The sequence below is a fragment of the Ptychodera flava genome, chromosome 15 (genome assembly GCF_041260155.1).
Source record: "Ptychodera flava strain L36383 chromosome 15, AS_Pfla_20210202, whole genome shotgun sequence".
Classification (NCBI taxonomy): domain Eukaryota; kingdom Metazoa; phylum Hemichordata; class Enteropneusta; family Ptychoderidae; genus Ptychodera; species Ptychodera flava.
The window spans coordinates 23,221,170-23,242,884 of record NC_091942.1 but is presented as its reverse complement, the minus strand read 5'-3'; the positions used below and the strand labels follow the sequence as shown (position 1 = coordinate 23,242,884).

Here is a 21,715-nt window from a genome sequence, read left to right as displayed (position 1 = left end):
TGTAACAAGCAACTTGTCAGACAAGTGACATTGGACATGAGAGAAATAGAAAAACATCACGGTTCTCCATCGGAGGGAGATCTCAGAGTTTATATAAAAAAAATAGAAATGATCTAACCATGTGTCTTCTGAACTTACATGTATTGATGTCAATGGGTCACTTGAATGTTATGATTTTCACTAATTTCATAGCTAATCTCTGTATGCTTTAATACATTGGCCATGGGTGAATTCAAGACGAGGTGATATTGCACTCATTTGCATGGATGATCTTTTGAAAAGTAAAACTGCCAAATTTAAGTGAAGTTTTCTTGTTTTGATGCGATACATGTACGATATTGCCCTGAAATTTTTTGTCATTGTGAGTATATCGTCAATAGTAAAATCCCTCCAGGGGGTTATTATTATTAATGGACTTTTGAAATACGTATGATGGGAAGTTGTCAACATCTGACCATTGAGGTCCTGATAAACCCCCTGAGGTCTGTGTGGGAGATATTGCTCGTGTCAGACCACATTTTGCAAGCATACTTCTGCAAATATCCTGAGGTGGTTGAAGCACAAGTCTTTCAACAAAGGAAATGATACTAGCATTAACCTTTTCTGTACAGTCACTGAAAATTAAATCTAAAAAAAGGACGGAGGATAAAAATATCAGACTGTATGTACGTCATTTGTTAGTAACAGAATATAGGGCAGCTTTTCTAATGGTATAATAAAATGAATATTTGTAAGCCTTAGTCATCTTGAATGTGTAATGCTAGACCTAAAGCTATGGGATTCTATTTATTTGGGGTAATTTTTGAAGACTTGATCATTGTTATAATTATTTATCAGGCAAATTTCATTTTGTTAGTGTGCAGCCAACATTTGCATTTAAATTGCCATTCAAGGAAGAAATGCAAATTTTAGATGGGACATTGTTCCATTTGATTACGTATTATACCCCCGGTATGATATATGCCGTAAAATTGAGAGAATAAAATATTGGAGTCCATTGTGAAAATACACGTATTATCTCTCTCCTCAATCTTGAAGATAAATACTTGGAAGTACATATAGGTGGGTAATGAATATATTTATCTGATCTTAGACTGAGGTAATAATCAGGACGTATTTTAAGTCTTACATTTCCATCTCCGATAACGTAATGTCAGAGTTAAAAACGTAAATTCGCAAATAAGCTGATAAAAAGTTTTTGAAGGGAAAGAAATAGAATTTTGATTTATTTTATCAATTACGCCGTACCATTCCATTTTCTTTTATATAATCATGGCATCACTGATATTTATCTTCAATTATCCCATTCTTTTATGTTGTAAGATCAGCTAAAGTGATGTTAGCATTTTTTGGGGAGGATGTGGTTTGAAAATTTTCCGTCAAATGTCTGTATGTCCTGGTTATTGATGGTGATGCAGCATGACACACCCAGGACAGCAAATTGTAGTGGATAATTTGCAGAAATTCAGTCGAATTTTCTGTGGAGGAGTTTTATTTTCATGAAGTTTTATACATAAAACCTTGCAGCTATGTTAAACTTTCAGTCAAATGACTGCTGGGAATTTCTGTAAAGTGAACCTTATTTCATAGTTCAGTGCGTTCGCATCATTGACATTAAAGTTTTAGGCAAGCAGTCATTTTAACTGTTCACCATCATATCGTTTTAGAGCACGCAAATTGTAATTGGCTGAGACATTGCGTGTGATATCGTTTCATACTTCAATTTGATGTAATGCCACGTGACATTTCATTTGCCACCTCAGTTACATTGCCCGTCGGCTCATTGTATTGTCCGTGTGCGAATATTGCCTGTAATAGTTTGGATGACCCTGCTGACAGTCTTAAATTGTCACTGTTGTGAATACCCTATAATGTACATTCTAAATCAACTCATTTCAGAAAATGAGAAAGATTTTGAATTTACGATGCTATCATGACCAGAAATATCAGGAAAATTGATTTATTGCATGCAGTACAATGGTACACGTTTCCGTAAAATTATCCATAGGTACCATGACTCGTGTTGTTTTTACTTTCCAGGCTGGTGTACCGATCGATGTACTCACTATTGAACAAATTAAAAGGCAAATTTTAAAACCAGTTGACGGATTTAACATTAAACTGTGCTTGTGTATTGTGATATAGTAACAATGCTATGCAGTATGTAGGTATCTAATTTTCAGATTTAAATGCACTCTCAGTCTTCCCATCGAATGTAAGAATTTAGTTGGGAATTTGACTCTTGCACCCCTGTCTGCCTGTGAGTAGGTCCTTCCATCCTACTGAAAAGAATAGGAATGTACCAAAAGTCCAGTTGTTATGGGGTAATATGTCATCAAATACTGTTTCAAATTTTGTTGAGAAGAGTGGTCTACCTCTTCACTGTGCTTAGGATACTTCTTGAACAAGGAGCATCCTGAAATTTTCTGAGAATTGATGGTACACTGTCGCCGGTTCTCATCTCTACAGTGACCTGTACACCGCAGATTGTTTTGGTTGATATGTGAGTTTCTGGCTTTCAATCAATAAATTTATTGTCCTCCTGTATTCCAACTGTGTAGAGCATGGACTGTACCGGTACATGTATAGAAATGAGCATGTGCAGGACCTGGAAATAAACATGTACCGGTATATGTATAAACATGTATATGTACATGTGTGTATCGAAAATAAACATACATGTATAGAAATAAACATGTACCGGTAAATGTATGTATATGTGCATGTACCGGTATGTACCATATGTATATCTGTAATAATGTATGTATGGAAATGAACATGTGCATGTACATGTACTGGTATGTAACCATGATGGAAATTAACATGTATATGTATGGAAGTATAACATGTAAATGTATTGAAATAAACATGTACTTGTATATGCAGTCCAGAATTGTGTACAGAAAAATGTGTTGAAGTTTGTTGAAAAGGGATTTGAAAAGTCTAGAAGTGCCTTTAGGCACCGACTTTTTAGCTCATTGATCTTTTATTACATGTAATTGATTTCCCTCAAAGCCCTAGAGTATAAAACAAAGCTCCAATGTAAGTCTTTGATATCCAATATACAATTACCGTATGAGTTTATGTCAAGATTAATGTGTGCAGCTGCTTTGCTGCCATTAGTTTGGAACCTGGCAACTCATAAAACATTCAGTTCTCATCAGCTTGTGTTAGGTTGACAAACCGACAAACTTGTTCGCACATCTTTTATTGCGGTTCGGCCGCTGTAAAAGTCTCGCCTGAGTGGATTTGATCCTTTTGTTGCCTTTTCACCGCAAAAATGTGTCACTTCTTGTAATTGAAAATACCGGTGTGAATAACTTAAACTTAAAAAAACGTGTTGTTGCTTTGTGAAAGAACCTATCGTAGGCCAAACAAAATCATGTATGTATGATTGTCTACACGTAATATTCGAGTTAAAGTGTCACTCTGCAAAGTAATAAAAATATTTGAATTACCAAAGACTGATTTGATAGTATGTTGTATTGACAAAGGAAAGGGGTTGTACAACTCAACGACAATATCAAAGCCATCAATTTCTCTGGTTCTTGCTCTGTTTAATGCCTTGCAAATAAAGAACTGACGTTGTCTTAAGTTAAAGCATAGAGTATTATAGACCCAGGAATTTTACTTCTCTGCAAATGGCTGTGTGCAGATGCTAGTTTTTTCAGATGTATGCTGCAGCTGGCTGTCAGATTACAAAATGACTCCATCCGTCTGCATGTGAAACCAGTATTTGAACCGCACTGATTGGGTTTCTTCTAATTTCCGGGATTTTACGTCTTCAGATCTGTAGGTCTACCTAATGCCATCAGATAATCAGAAACCTTTGAAATGACAAATATTGTTTCAGAAGAGAGGACTACCTCTCATTCACATTATTGATCTTGACAAGGAGGAACGATGGTTCTTCATTTCGCGAATAGAATACAGTTATATGTAGTACAAACCAAAACTTCATATCTCAGCAACTATTTTTGTCAGGTCTTTGTAAACTTTCCTGTGTCAGAGACAACCTGAGAGGATATATTAAACCTGGATGATAATTTGATATTCCTGTTCGGTTTGAGTTTTGCATAGATAGCACTGAGTATTCCATGATAGGATGGATGCATTAGACATCTGCTTGTTCTTGTCTTCTCTGTGTCATAAAAAGACTCCCGTTAAGATGACTGTCCCTAAATCTTCACAGGCCAGCTAAGGCAGAATGCAAGTGCTTGGCGCCCTCTGTGGCCAGTTTGTGATAGGAACAACTGGCGCAAAAAGCATGCTGCTAGTTTTTTCGAAAACTCTTGTGCTCGTTGTTCCTTCTCCAGGATAAACGATTCAGAGTAGTGCATTGTCTGATTAAAAAGTGCCTGTGGAAGGGGACAATTCAGAGAAATCATAATAGAATTAACTCCAAGATAAATTCTAATTGACAAGCAATCATCTATTAATCCATGTTTGGATCATAAAGGTGACGTCTTGTCCATTACTGTCTTCTCTGAGGAAATTAACTGAAAATAATGATTGCTAGCATTGATATGGCCGTAAGGAAGATTAGAAGTTATAATAATATATTTTTCCACATTTACTGGATTTGTGCTGGTAAAAAAAAAGATACTGTGGGCACTATATGTCCATCGAAGGCTGAATATCAAATTGAGATAATAGGTTAGAGACAGAATTCTGAAACAGGTGGGTGGTTGACTGTCAAGGGTTAGCTCCTATGGTTGGTGTATGGAATGCCTGTCAGAGAAATTCATACATTTTCCAAAGAACTACTTTTTTTCACTTCTGTATGATTGACCAAAAGGGAATAGCTGATAGATACACGGCACACTTGTGTGTAGGATATATTTCAAGACATTTTTTGACATGTTTATTTTTTTTTGCAGGTAGAGTAATTTGCTGAGTGAAATCAAGACCTGATATTGGTGTTTCAGAGTGTCAGATGTAGGGAACAGAAAAATTGCATGAAAGCTGAAAGCATAGTGACAAGGTTTCAGAAGAGAAAGAAAAATTGAATTGAGAAATCAACAGTTTGTGTAAAGGAGTGTGAAAGAAAATAGGCAAGTATGTAAAAATATTCCTTACATGAAGTGTTTTTTTAAAAAAAAGTGCCAATCATCATCTCACTTTTAGTTGAAATTTCCGGGAGTACATGTCGATTTGTTTTCCCCATTGTGTTAGTGTGGTAAATCAAGGGTAAAATCAGTCTTAACACAAAAACACCAGTGTAAAGGTGGTCAGATTGTAGAGGATGTCAATCAGTGGTGATGGGATTTAGAAACTGCTCTAATCTTTTAAGTGCAGCGTTCCTCTATGCTTAAAACTGGCATTCAAAAGTAATTTCTAAGCCACATGTTACTTCAGGAGCCTGCAAAGTGCGTGTAGATCTGCACCAGGTACAGAGTATGATGAACTTCCTTCCAGTCACAACCTGATCAAAACTACCAATGACAGCAATGCTGGTTAAACAAAAGACCATAATAGAAACAACAACAATAATAACAATAACAATAAAATAATTTCGTAATCAATGATATATAATTATCATAATCCAAATAAGAATATCAATGAGTATTATATATCATCATGAGAACGTTGATGATTGAAAAGTGGTTTTTGGATGCAGACTAGAATTATAGCCTGCTACACATTTTAGATTACCGACAAAAGTACATCAAAATGTCTGTGGAGACTATGCATGTGTCCAGATGATTCTGGAAGAGTAACTGTAATGTCAGTAACCCTTTTACTGTAACTTTGACCCCCAGTAACCCTGGGACCTGTGGAGATGTTCTTCTGTACATGTGTTGTACATACACACTTACCAGTAAACATAGTTCTGTTCTATATTTTCCAGTTCTGTACTTGTGTATACACAATGTATCGGTGGAAAAACTATTTCATGATTTATGAATGTAATACCAACACTTTCTTTCTTGACGAGTTGAGCATAGCAGATGTGCACCGTAAATTGTACTCAGACAATGATTTATTTCTTGTTTGCTTTGACCGTACATCTTTCAGAAAGTAGATTAAAATATGTCAGCTCTGGACTTGCTTTACTCATTTTATAAAACTTTACAGCTTTCTTTGCATGGGAAATAGTTTTCAACTCCTAGATCTATTTATTGTCAGAGCACCCGATTTTCGATGATGTATTGGACAGAAATCTTCCAACGTTTTGTGGCCCAGTTGCCAGTTTTTCCATTACAGGACTCCTCAACTTGCAAAATACATAATCCTTTTGGCGTTATCATCAGAAAGATCAGCAGAATATGAAAGCTACCCAAGGGCAGACTTTAGGATGGTATACACCATGCATTCACATATCGTTCATGACATGTATGTAACCATGCATTGAAAGGTTACTGCAAATCCTTCCATCATGTTTTTAACATGTTGGTTATCTTATGCCTCAAATCACAATATCACTGTAGAATACATGTATCTGCGGTTAACACTACAACTGACCTGCTCTGTACAATTTCAAATTATGGTTTTCAGGTCTGAAATTGTTTAGTGTTTCTTACGGGAACAAGTAGTAATGTTTTGTGATATTCTGAAAATAACAACCCAAAAACGTCATGTTTTTGAACGATCACATTGCGGCTGTCATAGGATCGTGGGGTAGCGACATTGATATAACGGCCAGTTGAACATTGTTGGTGTCCTTTGTTTAAGGTGTGAATCGTGTGTTTGTTCATATCACGGAGTGTCACAAAGAAACCAGCCACGTTTCTAGACCAGTGGATAGAGGGACTGTGATCAGATAAAGAGATGATCTAGTAAGTATTATGCTGGGTGAGATCAAAGGCCTGTGCCGGCGTCTGATTTTCTCACAGGGAAATCTACTTCAGATCACAATTTCAATTGAAAACAAAAGGCTATAACACTCTATAATCCACTTATAGACTAAAACAAACTTGATTCTGGGGATCAAGTCCCTGGCCTTTAATACTTTTGTGAAATAACAATGAAGATTTAATAATTTATCATTCATGCACTTGCAACTACAGTGTATGAGTCTTGCACTAAAACAGATTAACTGATTATAGTTAGACATAGCTAAGCCTTAATTGAGTGACATAATGGGAAATTAATGTCGATCGTTCTCCAAGTTATTCAACTGCTGCACGACCATTTGTGTTTCCAATAAAGCCCACCTTCACAGAGTCTATTGAACTAATTATGTTCAGCTGCCTTCGCGAATGTTATATGACGTGCAACTTTAAATGTACGTAACCATGGTGATGTGTGTGTATATTGCCACGGTGAGACGGACCTGCCATTTCCATCTCGCTGTGGAAAGTCTACTGATTAAAAGGTACCCTCTCTCATCATCGAAGTCGACAAAGTGAATGCGCCTTGTTGTATTTTTTTTTCGTGAGTAATTACCTAATGTCCTCTTTCCTTTGAGGATGTCAGTCAGATACGGAAAACATGTTGTCGCCATCAGCTCAAAGACTGTTACAAAACGTCAATAGGTATTCAACCTTGTGTAACATTTGGTGTTTGAGGAAGTGAAATTTTCAATAACGGGGATTTATGTAAGAAAGGTCATCTAACAACTTGAAATGCGAGAGAGAGTCTGTGTTCATCATTTTGATTGTGCTGTCAAATTTTCGTCGGCGTAAAGAGTGGCAGTCTGAGGCTTATTTCGCTTGACGGCGGTACAAGTTCAAGAAATAAGGAGTTTGTCAAAATTATACCTTTGAGTATCACCAAATTTCTTATGAATACCGTCGACTAATGGAAGGACATGTTTGAGAAAAAAACTTACATATATCACTTCCTTTTTATAAATTTCAATATGACGTGACTGTAGTTTGGCAGAGTTTAAATGTGCAGCTGTAGAGGTGACTTCATTTGTGTGTGTTTTGGTATTTGTGTATGTGTTTGAGGTTTTTCACAGGAGATGATACACAGGTTACTGTATGTATGATCTGGTTCATTAATATTTTACCATGAACTGTGGCGGTGTTGTTTTAGTGAAACTGTTGGCAAAACGTGTTGGTGTAAACTTACACAATGTGAACTATTGATAATTCACACTATAATAAGAGTACGAGGCTCGACTTTCATTGATGTTCTGGAAAAGAACAGATTCATCACAGAGAGATTATAAGCAATTGAACCCGAACGATCTGAATCTGTCCAGTTTAAACTGTGCCACTATGCTCTTTACGAGTTTTCACATTTGAGTCACAGGAAAATTAATTACTAGCTGTGCTGTCAGAAAGGTATATCACACACAACTGTTTCAAAATAAATCTGTTGCAAAATAAATCTGTGAGAATAATATAGTTCCCTGAAACCCGACCATTAGTCAATATTTCCCAATTTCTTTATGTATGTATCTATTGTCTTTTTCTGTTTGTTATAAAAACTCTATCTTCTGTACATTCTATACTATTGACGAGTTTCAATCTGGAACTCCTGAAGCAGTAAATAAATCTATACTTGAGAGGGAAAGATTTGTCTTTACAAGCATTCTCTGAAAATGTCTTTTGAAAAAAAAAAATTTCCACAAATATGAATCTGATTTCTCAATTCATGTTTATTGCTTGCTTGTGCATAATTCGTCAGTTCAAAAGATGCAACACTGAAGGTTTCGTAAGCTTGACTTCAAAGTTCTTATGTGGGTGTAGTTCTGTCACCCCCATATCAAATGGAAGAGTCCCATGATGTATTTTCTCATTGATACGATACAAAGATCATGCTTTGACGAGGTAATGACTATTTATCTTCCTGGGAGTTTTGTATTCAGGCTATAATTATGTGTGCTTTAGATTTCGTCTGTAGAAATTCTAGTCCATGGCTGTCATGGATGTACACGCATGTACATCTTTCCTGTTGTTAGAAAATACTTGTACTCTCCTTCACTGCTTTCTCATGATTTCCTTTTACCACGTAACTGAGCATGTCATACTGAAAGTTTTCCCCATTCAGCCCTTTTTATTAGCTGTCGTAATATCTGATTGGTTAAATACATAAATCCATCAATTTCCAATCGGCAAATAGGAGAGCAAATGTAAATTTAAGGTATTCTCTCATTGGACTTGCAGCTGTGCAATTGATGTCACTTCAACCTGTAAAACCTGTGTCTACTGTCTTTATTTGTAAACGGACACTTTGTTCCGCCCACCTAACGCTTCTTCTCTCCTCCCCACATCAGTTGAAAAGATTTCTTCCAACCAGATGCCGCCAACTGGAACAGGTATCATGGTTTACTTTCATGACAATGGCAGAGACAGCCCCCTCTATTGTTCCCCCTGGGGAAACTCATGCTCTAGTATAAATACAAGGAGCCTTTGAAAATTCAGAGCCGGGGCTTCTCAGTTAGATTATTCTTCAAGTCGTCTCCGGAGTAACCGCCTGACTTTTCACACTTGACCAACTCCCAGCCGCTTCGTACAGTGTTACTGCTATAATCCACATACACCACAGCTGATTCTCTGTGGGCCATCCCACTATCATACAACGTTGCCGCCTGTCGATCTGCCGTTCTGCTTAATACAGGTAGTGTTTAGCTTACATCTTTTCATGTTCCGTTTCCTTACATCAAAGGATGAAGCTTCCCTTTCATTCTTTGTATGTTGATGTTTCTAGCAGCCTTCAGGATATTTTATGTCCTTTGAAATTTTTTTGCTCGTGTGTTCAGCTTTTTCTTTTATAATAGCCTACATGTGTATATGAAGGTGTAAGTTTCAGTGGTGCAGGTAGGTATCTTAGTTCCATTCAGTGGCTGAAAGTCAGTGTTCATCAGTCCAGCTCAAACGTAAAATCCTAATAACTGAAATTCCATTTCCAATAAGACATTTGAAGTTACAGCAGACTCACAAACACTAAATGTACTACGGTAGTTGTAGTTTTTGTGCCTATCTCCAGGTGACTGTAAAGTTGTAATACATGTATTGCAATACCTGTAGTTATCACATTACCGCACCATTGTACGTCTCATGATGATTTAACTAATAAACCCAGATTTAGGGTTCTAAGAAATTCTTCTCAAAATCGAATACATGTGTATCAGAGATGTGATTGTACGTGCCGTCAAGATTTGAATTTAATGCTGAAATTATCAAATCCCTATAAATCATTTTAGTTCACACTTGCTGTTGGTAAGTCTTGGTTGTCGGAACACAGAGAGTGATGATTCATGAATATGTGTTGCTTCCGATCTAAATCAGTATAGCATACTGCTACACCAATACAATCAACTGGTGTCTCCAGTTTTGAGTCGTGCTCAGGGCAATTCCAAGGCACTTGGCAGTTAAGACGTGCATTTCTCGCGCTTCACGAAAAAGTGTCACTGACCGAAGGATACCGTAGCGTTGGATGCCGCAGGGTCTCATGGTTTTTACGACGTGCGGTGCCAGGAAAATGCCTCTGCGTGTGACAATTAGTTCTTGACGACAGCACGCATCAGTGGGTTTAGAAGTTTTGCTTCAGAGAAACCTGTCAGTGTTTTAATACTACATTCGGTACGATCAGGACAATTCATCAGATGCAAAGAAACACAAAAATCCTACTGGTTCAATCTCAAAAAGTCTTCTCCTTATCACAAAAGCAGATAAAGCTGCTGTTCTATGAAGTTGTTGTCAATTTTCTGGCAGGCATCGGGTCTATTTATCAACATCTTGAAACATAGTGGAAGAGTTAACAGTCCCACAAAACACATTTTCAATTTAATATTGACAGGATCAAGAATTTGTTCACATAATTTACTATACGCCGATTCCATTCATGCTAACGAGCAAATAGCTGCTTCGGTGACACCAAAGCTTGTTATTAATACATGTGTTAAAAGTTAATGGCTAAAAAGATTGCAAATTTTTGCCTGACATACAGAGTGAAACATACAGCAGTGAAATTGATTAATCTAAAGGAATTCATTCCAGACAATTTTTGCCGCTAAAAGACATTTTTCCGTCCATATATCCCATGCATTAACTTTATTTTCTGACGTAAACAAAAAGAAATTCTCGTCTTCCTTTCTCTTTTCTGATTCCCTTTCAAAATTCATCTTTCCCAGCCACAGAAAAATTCTGTGTGACGCCATGAGTACACAGCTATACTCTTTGTCAAATCTGTCAAGTGATATGCATGTTTTTGCGAAAAAAAAGTTGAATTGAAACCGTGGTCAGATACATAGAGAGTGTATTTTCACATTGATAATGTTTAAAATTTTGTCTATTCTCCTCAGTTATATGGATATGTTTGTGTTGTTTTTACCAACCAATCAAAGTTTTTAGACTGTTCGACTTGTTAGAGAGAGAAACCTGTCGAGTTTAGCATAGTCAAGACTATCCCTGTCTTATAATCTAATTGAAGACGTTGCCCGTAAATATCTGTGAATTTCATGAGTTTCATCTTAACTGTAGATCCTAGAATAAGCTGTGATTTCTCCAGTAAAGCTTTTGAAAAAGAAACAAGCATGACATAATGTAGTTACACTTGCAGTCCCGACAAATGCTGTATGCTCTGAGAATGCTGATGCATTGTGACGGTTTCCTTCTGTTTGACAATTCCACTTAAACACGGAAATTACGCTCAAACCAAACTACTTAGTGTAGCTCAATTGTAGATTCAAATTTTACTGGAGTTTCAAGAAAAATTTTACAACACAGCTTCAAAGCAATGTGTATACGTTCAGACTCTAAATCAACTGGGTAGAACTCATGTAGAAAATACAGTACTTCAGGTGTATTTTGATAGTTTTTGATAAGAATGTTGAAATCGTTAATTCTTCAAGAAATTTGACTTTTTGTGGATTGCGAGCACTTACATTTCTTTGTGTTATGCTTTCAGAACTGCAAACCAGGGTGTCAAAATCATAGATATCATTGTCTGGGCATATTTGCCCTACAAAGCTGCCACTTTTTTATTCTGATCAGGATGAACTTAAAGTCTGATGAATTTATTAATTCTGAAGCTTAAACTATCCACTGAATTCAATTTTTAATAACAACACCATATAATGATAAGCAGGTTAATCCATCCACTGTTCAGAATCATCTTTATTTCAAGGTTTGCGTATTTCATTGAAGACGTGAGTAGCTCCAGGGTGGCAAGTTTGGGAGCAGACACTCTGGCGTATCCAATGTTTAAGTCATTTGGTTAAAGAAAGGAAAATACAGATGTTGATAATAATTACCCATCAAACGAGAAGTTTCCAATGTCACGAAGATTCATCGCTGATGAGAAGATGTCATCGGCGGAAAAGAGGAAGCAGAAAACTCTGTTAGGAAGTCACCTTGTCTTGAGATTTGATGAATTCTTATTCCTAGAATTGAAGAAAAAAATCACCTCTCTGTATTGCGCAAATTGATGGAGTTTTCAGAGCTCTGTGTTCCCAGGATGCTGAAGAACGAAATGTATTTCAATCATCGGAGATAGATTGGTTGATTCGGATGGGGGCCAGTACGTCAAACCATTTCCGCATTCAGAGATATATTTAGTTGAAAGTCTCATGGGTGAGATTCAAAACCGAGCCTGGTTCTGTTTTGTTCTGTTACCTCCAGTACAAGTTTCAGCCCTTCATTCATTTTGGATTATCTGTTGTGCATCTTGGGAAAATCCAAAGTGTAATTTATTGCATTTTCATTTTACTGTTCTTGCCGGCCATTGAAAATAAATTAAAACAACCAGAACGGGTCTAACACATGGCTGCTGTTTTGACACGTCCATAATTAGCCATAGAATGTTTCGATTAACGATCTGAACCAGTGTGCATTGTTCATAACTGACACAGGGCATCCGTCTTTGTCAGCAGGAATTCTCCATTGAATGAATTATTTGACGGGTTACACGGGAAGATATACGTCCATTCATCAATCATTGTCAATGAATACTTATCTCCGTTCTCAATAAAACCCCCGTAACTTTCACGTGTACTCGCAATGAACATCAGTACAAGTTGAAGTGATATGTCATTGTACGGAAGTCTTGATCAGATACGGGTCTTTTGTTGCCTTATTGATTGCATTTCGATAGCTGTGAATTCTTGATATTTGTTTTGATAACAGTTCAATTAGTCGAATTTTGCAAGGTTAATTGAATTCCGACAGCAATTTGCGCTTTTTATTTACCTTCGCTGAATTCAAAATGTTGATTTTCATAGAGGAAAATACCAAGGATCTTTTCACACTCTTGTCTTAACAGTGAAATGCAAATTGAAGACATGTATAAGTATGCAGGGTAACAGTTGACTTTACTGAGGCAAAACGGACTCAGGGATAAATATGTTTTACCCTTTTCAGCACAATGGTTTGGCCCAAACCCATTGTTACCAATGGTGATTGTGGACCTTTTTACAGGGAATCGGGTGTAAACAGATTGTGGACTCATATTAAAAGTAAGGAGAAAATGATGTTTTCACAAACTTGCCTTTTGTGCAAAGTGGCCCACAGAGATAATTCACAAAGTAATTGACAGCTGTTTTTGATTTTGAATATCAGTTACTTTAATGTACATTTCACCCGATAAATTTACTCCCAATGAAAAAATACATGAAGATCCTAAATGGAACCTCAAATTTCTTAATTCTTACCAGGGAAAGAAAAAAACCCTGTTAGTTTGAAATTTCAAAGTTCCTTGAGCACAGTAGCTGCAAAAGTTAAAGAATTCATTTATTAGATGTTAGTTTGCCTACACCATGAATAGATAGTCAAGCCCAGCAAAATGCTATCTTCTAGATGATGTAGAGTTACCAACGGCACAGACATGCGTTACAAATTTGCTGCCCAAAACAGTCTGAGACATCAGCTCGCACAAAACCTTTTCAGTCGGGCGCACAATTATCTACTTGTGGAGCACTGATGAAGTCTCTTATTCAATTATCTGAGATTCTAACTTTCGTCAATTCTGCAGTGAATTGACCTACGGAAAAAAGAAAGCTGCATTAACGTACACCCACTACATCCATCAGTGTGGAATCTGAGTAGGAAACAACTGCCTGCCCACCTGCCCTAAAGCAACTAAATTTTCAGCTGAGCAGGTGAGATTTTACAGCTCCAAGCCTGATTGACAGATGGAAATAATTTCTGAGTTTTAATTCGCATTTGATGTATGTAAATATAAATATACCACATCAGCGACAAGCTATACACTGTACACTGGATACATGTACATAGCATGCAACACGTAATTTTCAAGGCAGGTACAAGTACTACCTTTATGTTGTTTGTGCACCTAGCTTTGAAAAGTATCTGCCTGGAGGTCTGGTTATGACATTATCCACGGTCCCTCTGTGATACCTCTTCAGCAAGTTGTATATTGAAAGTGAAAAATATTATGACAACTGCTCTCCTGGAAAACAAAAACATGGATAAGGTTAATCATCAGGCAGCTGTAGATTTTGAATAATTGTCTACCCTGATCACTTCACTTAGATCATTCCCTTCACTTGAATGACTTGCTTCAAATATACCTTTTGCACCTTGAAAGTTTGGTACAATCCAGTCGTTTTCTATGTACAGCTGGACCGTTGTAATAGTAACAAATAGGGGTGAGGGTAATGTTCACTGTGGGCAAAATGGCCTCTATATTGTTCACTCAAAGTGTGACAATTTTTTGCCGCACATACGCTGAATGAGCGTAAAGAGAGCCAAATCAAGCTTCCGCGTAATGTTGAAACTTCGCCGAATTTCCTAGCCGCACAGCTAAATATTCAGGAAAGAGATGCAGATTCCATTTCCTCATATGTTCCTCTGTCCATTATGATATTTCGGCAGTAATTTCATGAAGGAATTCTTAAAATACCGAAGCGAAAATACTCTATGCAAAAATAGGCGAAAACACGGCCAACAGCACAAACGATCGTAAACTCGTCATTTCATAAACAAGAGGGAAATTTAAAAAACTAAAACCATAGAGTTTTAGTTAACCTTCATGAGATGCTTAATCTCAAATATTGTAAGAAATAACAGCGAAATGAAAAATTTGGTCCGGCGGGTTTTTTCAGATGTCTTTTTCATTTTACGATGTGCCGAATAATTTCGATTCCCATAGAAAACAATGGCGTTTATGCGCGTCCGATCGACCGAACACATTGCAAACTTCTCGCCGGTTCAAATTTTTTAATTCTCAACCAATGATAATGAAAATTGGCACGGTGATCCTTTGACTTATAAGCAAAAATCGTATCGTTTTAGATTTTTGAATTTCTTCGTAAATTTTGTTTTATTGCCATTCTATTCATTCTGATCACTAAAATATACTGTTGCCGTCAACAATATGGCGATCTGACGGCGTTTACATGTGCAGAACAAGGGTCTGAAATTGACGCAAATCAATCAGCAAGTGTCTCCTAAATTGTACAGATCAAATACCTGTCAGGTTGTTGTCTTTTATACAAAATTTGGGTGAATATGAACCATGAACATCTCATTAAATTGGTAAAAATAACGCAAAACGGAAGCGAGCTGGTGTAGAGTCTCCACTGTGAACGTGTAGTGAACGTTATCGATCGATATTCTTTTGTTGCGAATTGATACAATGTTGTGTTGCATACCCGCGGATCGCATGGCGCCAAACTTGTCCAAAGAGCGCCAAAATATGCTGAGACATAAAAGTATCACCAAAACTACACAAATTGTCTTCGATTCAATTTGAGTTGAAGAAAACAACAGATATGTTGATTTTGTGGTACATAAGTCATATATACGGGCTGCCATGGAAAAATTCATGACGTAACCTGAAATACGAGCGACAGGCGAGCAGATTTCGATCGATATTTTATTGAAATGAAATTGATACAATGTTCGCTGTCGTCACTAGCAACCAGCCAAAAGCGTTGTCCGCGGGGGTGCTGTACTGAACAATTTAGGGCCCTTTTTGCCCATAGTGGTTAGCTGTACAATTGGTGTATTTGTATGCATTTAAATTTTGGTTCAATATATGGCACCATTCATTTTCTTAGTGGTGAGGATAGTCCCGATATCAAAAAGTTAAGATTACTGGGGGGAAAAAATGGTTTTGGTTCAAAGAATTAATCCTCTGAAAAGTCATATGTAGCTTCAGAGTAGATTTCAAAGTAATGAAATATTCAAGATTTTCCTGTTTGGACAGATCGATAATGTGATTTCTGTCAGAAAATATCTGAATATGCAATTTTTTTATCAGATCTATTATTTATAAATTTCAAATGAGTCTCACACCTTGTATGAAGACAAAGCGTCTATGCAAATGAAGAACTTTAAGGCCCCTTAGGCAGCGAATATTTTCTCATCTTGTCTACGCGGCTCGTAAAAGTTTTATTTGAAGCGGAGGAAACATGTTTCCTGCAAACATATTAATCTTAACCCGCGGATAGCCGAACGGATCCTGTCGGCCGATGCCAGTTCTGCTGATGTGGGTGCAAGGTTTTTGCTGTACATGAAAGATTGGAAGCATTGAAGGAAGGTGCTTTAGTCATTTGAGACTGAGCGTACAGCTTTATCGCGATCTGTTCAAACTGTACAGCATGGTTTTTCATGGACATGTCGATAATTTGATTTGCCAAATGCATTCATCTGATTAGATCAATAAGTAGCTCATTTGTAGCAGGAAAACCACGGAATGTACCCGGCACAGATCAGATGTCAATAATGATACAATAAGTGGTTTGCCACTCTTGGAAAATAAAAAGGCAGCCAGTGTTTTGGTTTTAATAGCCAGGAGTATTTTTAATTACGGATGATTGAATTTCCATTTCAACAGGTACAGGTGAGATGGGGGGGGGGGGGGGGGGAAAATCAAAACCAGCAAAGGGTCAAGATCGATTTAAAAGCACAACTTCCAGAAAGTGTGGGTTTGATGTTTACTGTAAGTACCGCTCGCCATGTTGTGTGATATATGGGTTTATGAATGCAGTTGCAAAGGATTGGAGCTGGTAGTAACACTCTGCTGTCCCACGTACATGTACGTGGCAATAACTTGCCAGTTGGAACTTTTGTAGCATTAAACTTTAGATAGAAAATTAGTCAGCTCCATGGCACGCGTGTACATGTATGCTGTAAACAATACATGCTTTGCTTGCTCTTTGAGTCAGAGTGTCATATTGTGTCTGTGAAATTATCGTTGAATTGTTGTTATCGGTATTTGCCCAGACATGCCAGGGAGCTTTTAGTGAATTCCGTTTGAGACATTTTGTAGGTGTAACTGACACATCAAATTATCGACATGTCCATGAAAAACCACGCTGTACAGTTTGAACAGATCTCGATAAAGCTGTACCGGTACACTCTCTTTGGTGAAAACAAACAAAAACAAAAAAAAAAGTAAAAAAAATAAATAAAATTACAGCAAACCAAACAAAAAAACATTTCTGAAATCACTGAAGAATAATACAAAATTCAGCAAGAGGATATGTCCCCTCTGTGTTTATGTATTTACTTGATGCTATCCATATTGTCATATTCAAAAGTTTTTGGGCTTCTGTAAAACACTGGACCCATTATCATGATCTCCCTTATGGTACTAATCGATGGCTGTCGTAAGATTTCTGTTGTGTTGAAAACATGAAAATATTATCCTCTAGGACAATGTTGAATTGTACTGAAGCTTAGAAGGCCCATTATGCTTCTATTTTTATATTTTGACTCTTATACACAGAAATATCTATTATAAATACGGTATATTTATGAACAGTCACGAGAAGTAGAATCAGGTTATTATTGATAGTTACATATATTGCCATATCATGATATTTATGACTTGTCATCGACTCACTTCTGTAGCGTTTTAACAGCAAGGTGTTATTGTTACTCAGACATAAATACCAGTATTTGGTTTGCAAAGTTCAGAGAAGCATGTGTATCTAAACATAGGATGTTGTATAGTACGTAAAAAAAGTGATTGCTTTCACCCATTTTGACGTTAAGCAACTTCACGAAGTCGGCGCGGTTTTATTTTGCAAAACATAATTTTGTTCATCTATAGCAATTTTTAAAATGGAATGTCATCTACCACGTGTCCCTTTTAAGCTGTAGAAATGATTTGAAAAATTCAATCGTTACTTTGAAAAAAATAGTATCAGGTATTGTACTGGATTGTTAACTGTTGTTGAAAACTTGCAGACATATTCTTGTCAGAGGCTTGTCTTTTTCATGCAGAGTTTCAAATTTACAACAACATTTATGGATGAAATTTGAGACAAATTCGGATATTTTTCTGAGGATTCGTAACAAAATGTTGAAACATCCAGTTGAAATGCAGTGTTTTTCCTGTGATGAAAAAAAAAAATTACATTGTGAGAGTTGAATTAAACATGTCTGCTCAAGTTGGAATTTCATCTCCTGTTGCTGAACTTATTGGGTGACAAAACATCTTCCATGCATGTTCCTCTACTTTTCACATGCAACCAGAGATTTTGTAATTGTCAAAACATAGGATTTTCCGAGATAGAATTCCATGACCTGTTTAAAAATCTGTTAGGAAGGTGCTCGTTACACTTTATCCAGTTACTATCACATTGGACGCTGATGATTACAAATTTGCTCGGCAGGTTTTGGCTCGTAGGCGTCCTCTTGAGTGTCGGCAGATTTGAAGAGGCTTCTGAGAACAATTAGAGATCAAAGAAAGAGAAGCTCTCGTTCATAATGGCCGCAATGCTCTCAACACTGTCTTGCTTTGATAGCGTAACATGTCGGCTGATTATTTTAAGGGCGCGCGCCGAGAGTGGTCTTGTGTCAAGTGTTCCATCCCTCGTCGTAATTGGAAAGCGTGTCTGCTGTTTGAATGTGAGTGCCTTCAGTCTACTTTGCATCTTTAGAGGTTTACTAACGGTGGTGACTCTTTTCTTTTCCATTACATGGCGTGTAAAAATAATGAAAGAAGTTAAGCTTGTGAGGTCGTGGAGAGTGAAGTCTCCTTGTGTGTTTCAAATCGCGCGTGCAAGCCTCTCAATGCATGAATTTTACATTGTTTTTTGAATTACATTGAAGATTTCACAGTAACATCTTTTTCTGGATTGCCACTCAAACATCCAATCTTCTGTTTTTTCCTTTAAAGATTTCAAATCCCTGCTAATAACATGGAGCGTTGCTGCCCAGAAATGGCATTTTAGTGTCACTTTCATCTTCCGATGATTGAACTGGACATAAAATAGTGTTGTGCAGATTGTGTTGTAGGGTGCCTTTAAGTTTTCTCGCTGATGTAGCACATCCGAACACTTCCTGATCTTTTAAAATTTGCTCACACGCTAATACCGGTACTTAAATCCAGACATAACTGGTCTGAGCAAATCCGGTAACCTACTTGGTTGACTTCCTGAGTCCGATAATGAACATCTCAAATGAAATTAACATGTAAATTCCCTGAAAAAAATATTGATTTGTGTTTGTCCTTTGAGTATAAGAAACCTTAGCATTATGACTTTTGTTCTGATATAGAAGCTTTATGCGGTCTCGACTAATGGTTCTGACCTTTTCTGAGCCAAATCCATATTCCGGTATTTATCAGATGTTGTAACCGGAATTCCAAAGGAGAGATATTTTGAGACCCTATCTCCGGAATTCCAAAGGAGAGATATTTTGAGACCCTATCTCAGTGTATTAGCATGTTTTAGACGTTCGAAGAACATTAACTTCCTTCTGCCCGTGCGATTTGTCTGAGAAAGGATGAAAAGATAGCTGTGTAGAGCATCACTGATCGTATCGAAAACTTTTATTTTGGTTCAAAGATTAATGGGTTTTGGTGTCAGCTATCCCCTGATTTGTTTGATCAAGATAATTTTGATATTTGGGATATGTTACTTGGTGGCTAAAAAAAATCTCAGATTATAGCACTGTGTGGTGTGATTTGTTGTCAAATGGGTCAACAGCATAACGGTGTATCATCTGTGATATGGATTCTTATGGGGCAAAACTCTGCCATGTTTTATTGCTGGAACTGTAACCACGGAACGGAAGTGAACAGGAAAAATTACATTTGAAGGTTAGGTAATGAAAAAATAAAAATTCTGTGATGTCATGTTGCTGTTAAGGTGTTGGATGGAGATTATAGCATGCAATGTATTTACTTATACATATATATATATATATATATATAATATATATATATATATATATATATATATATATATATATATATATATATATATATATATATATATATATATATATTGTATATATATATTATATATATATATATATATATATATAATATATATCTGTAATACATCCTATAATCATTTATATATATAGTATATATAGATATATATGTATATATATATCTGTGTAATATATATATAATATATATATTATATATATATATATATATCTGTGTAATACATATATATATATATATATATATATATATATATATATATATATATATATATATATATATCTGTGTAATACATCTTGTAATCATTTTTTGACTTTTGATTGTCACAAGAAGGTCAAGTGTGCTTTACATATAATTTGTTACATAGCAACTTTGTATTTTTGGCAGGAGATGCAATTTATTTTTGATTTGGGATAAAATTTTTGAGCGCTTCCTAGTCAATCAGTATGCAGGCATTGTGCAGTTGTAAGTGATGCTGATCAAATCCAATAAAAGTTGGAAAAAAGTAATTCTTTGTAGTTAGGAGAGAACATTTTACCTTCTTATTTTGAACTCCAAGATTTATCTAGAGATCTTTTTCCACTCAAAATATTTCAGTGGTTGTCATCAATGTTACAAGTATATGGCTGCTGTAAATTACATGTTGTTGTATGGAATGATGTCTATTACCCATGAAAATGTTGTAGGACATGAAATATTATATTGTTGGGCAGACACTTGTCTGCTATTCTTTCCCTTACATGCATCATAGACGTGTATGGTACGCTGTAGGAATCACAAAAACCGTGACTTCAACAGTATATCTTTCGATACTGGCAAAGCTCTCTGCTATGCAAAAATTGAAAAAAAATGATTGCCAAGATATGCTGCAGCTAGCCAGAGATGTGAAGTTTCAAAAATTTAATTTTTTTACTGAAAACCCCCCAAACCCTAATTGCTTTGCTCATTAGTCCCCACGGACACCGTCCGGGGGGACTTATAGGTTTGGTCATGTCCGTGCGTGTGTGCGTGCGTCCGTGCGTGCGTGCGTGCGTGCGTCCGTCTGTGCGTCCGTCCGTTCACGCAGATATCTCAGAGATGCCAGAAGCAATTTCATTCAAACTTGGTACAAGGATTACTTCATATGTCGTACAGATGCACGTCGATTTGTTTTGTGATACGATCCAATATGGCTGCCAGGCGGCCATTTTATTACGATTTTTTCATGTACAGAGCCATAATTCAGGCATGTTTCAACTGATTTTATTCAAAGCTGGTACAAGGACATTGACCAATATCATAGATATGCACGTCAATTCTTTTTATGATACGATCCAATATGGCCGCCGTGCGGCCATTTTGTTACGATTTTTTCATGTACAGAGCCATAACTCAGGCATATCTCAACCGATTTTATTCAAAATTGGTACAAGGACATTGACCTATGTCATACATATGCACGTCACTTTGTTTTGTGATACGATCCAATATGCCGCCAGGCAGCCATTTATTACGATTTTTTTATGTACAGAGCCATTACTCAGGCATGTTTCTACAGATTTTATTCAAAGTTGATACAAGGACAATGACCTATGTCATAGCTATGCACATCAATTTGTTTTGTGATATGATCCAATATGGCCGCCGTGCGGCCATTTTGTTATGATTTTTTCATGTACAGAGCCATAACTCA

The 21,715-nt window shown here is 36.6% G+C and overlaps 1 protein-coding gene across 5 annotated transcripts in view; it reads left to right on the top strand.

Moving 5' to 3' along the window:
* Window positions 1-21,715, top strand: part of LOC139151580 (FAD-dependent oxidoreductase domain-containing protein 2-like) — an 86,499-nt gene that overhangs the window by 9,835 nt on the left and 54,949 nt on the right. Inside the window, exons 2-3 of one of the 5 annotated variants that reach the window (XM_070724481.1) lie at window positions 4,881-5,058; window positions 6,676-6,779. The exons of 1 other annotated variant lie outside the window; for it this stretch is intronic. The gene's annotated coding sequence lies outside the window, so the exon portion shown is untranslated. Of the gene's footprint in view, window positions 1-981; window positions 1,063-4,880; window positions 5,059-6,675; window positions 6,780-9,167; window positions 9,514-21,715 lie in introns of those variants that run through there. 3 more of the 5 variants (XM_070724482.1, XM_070724480.1, XM_070724483.1) reach the window with 3 other exon arrangements.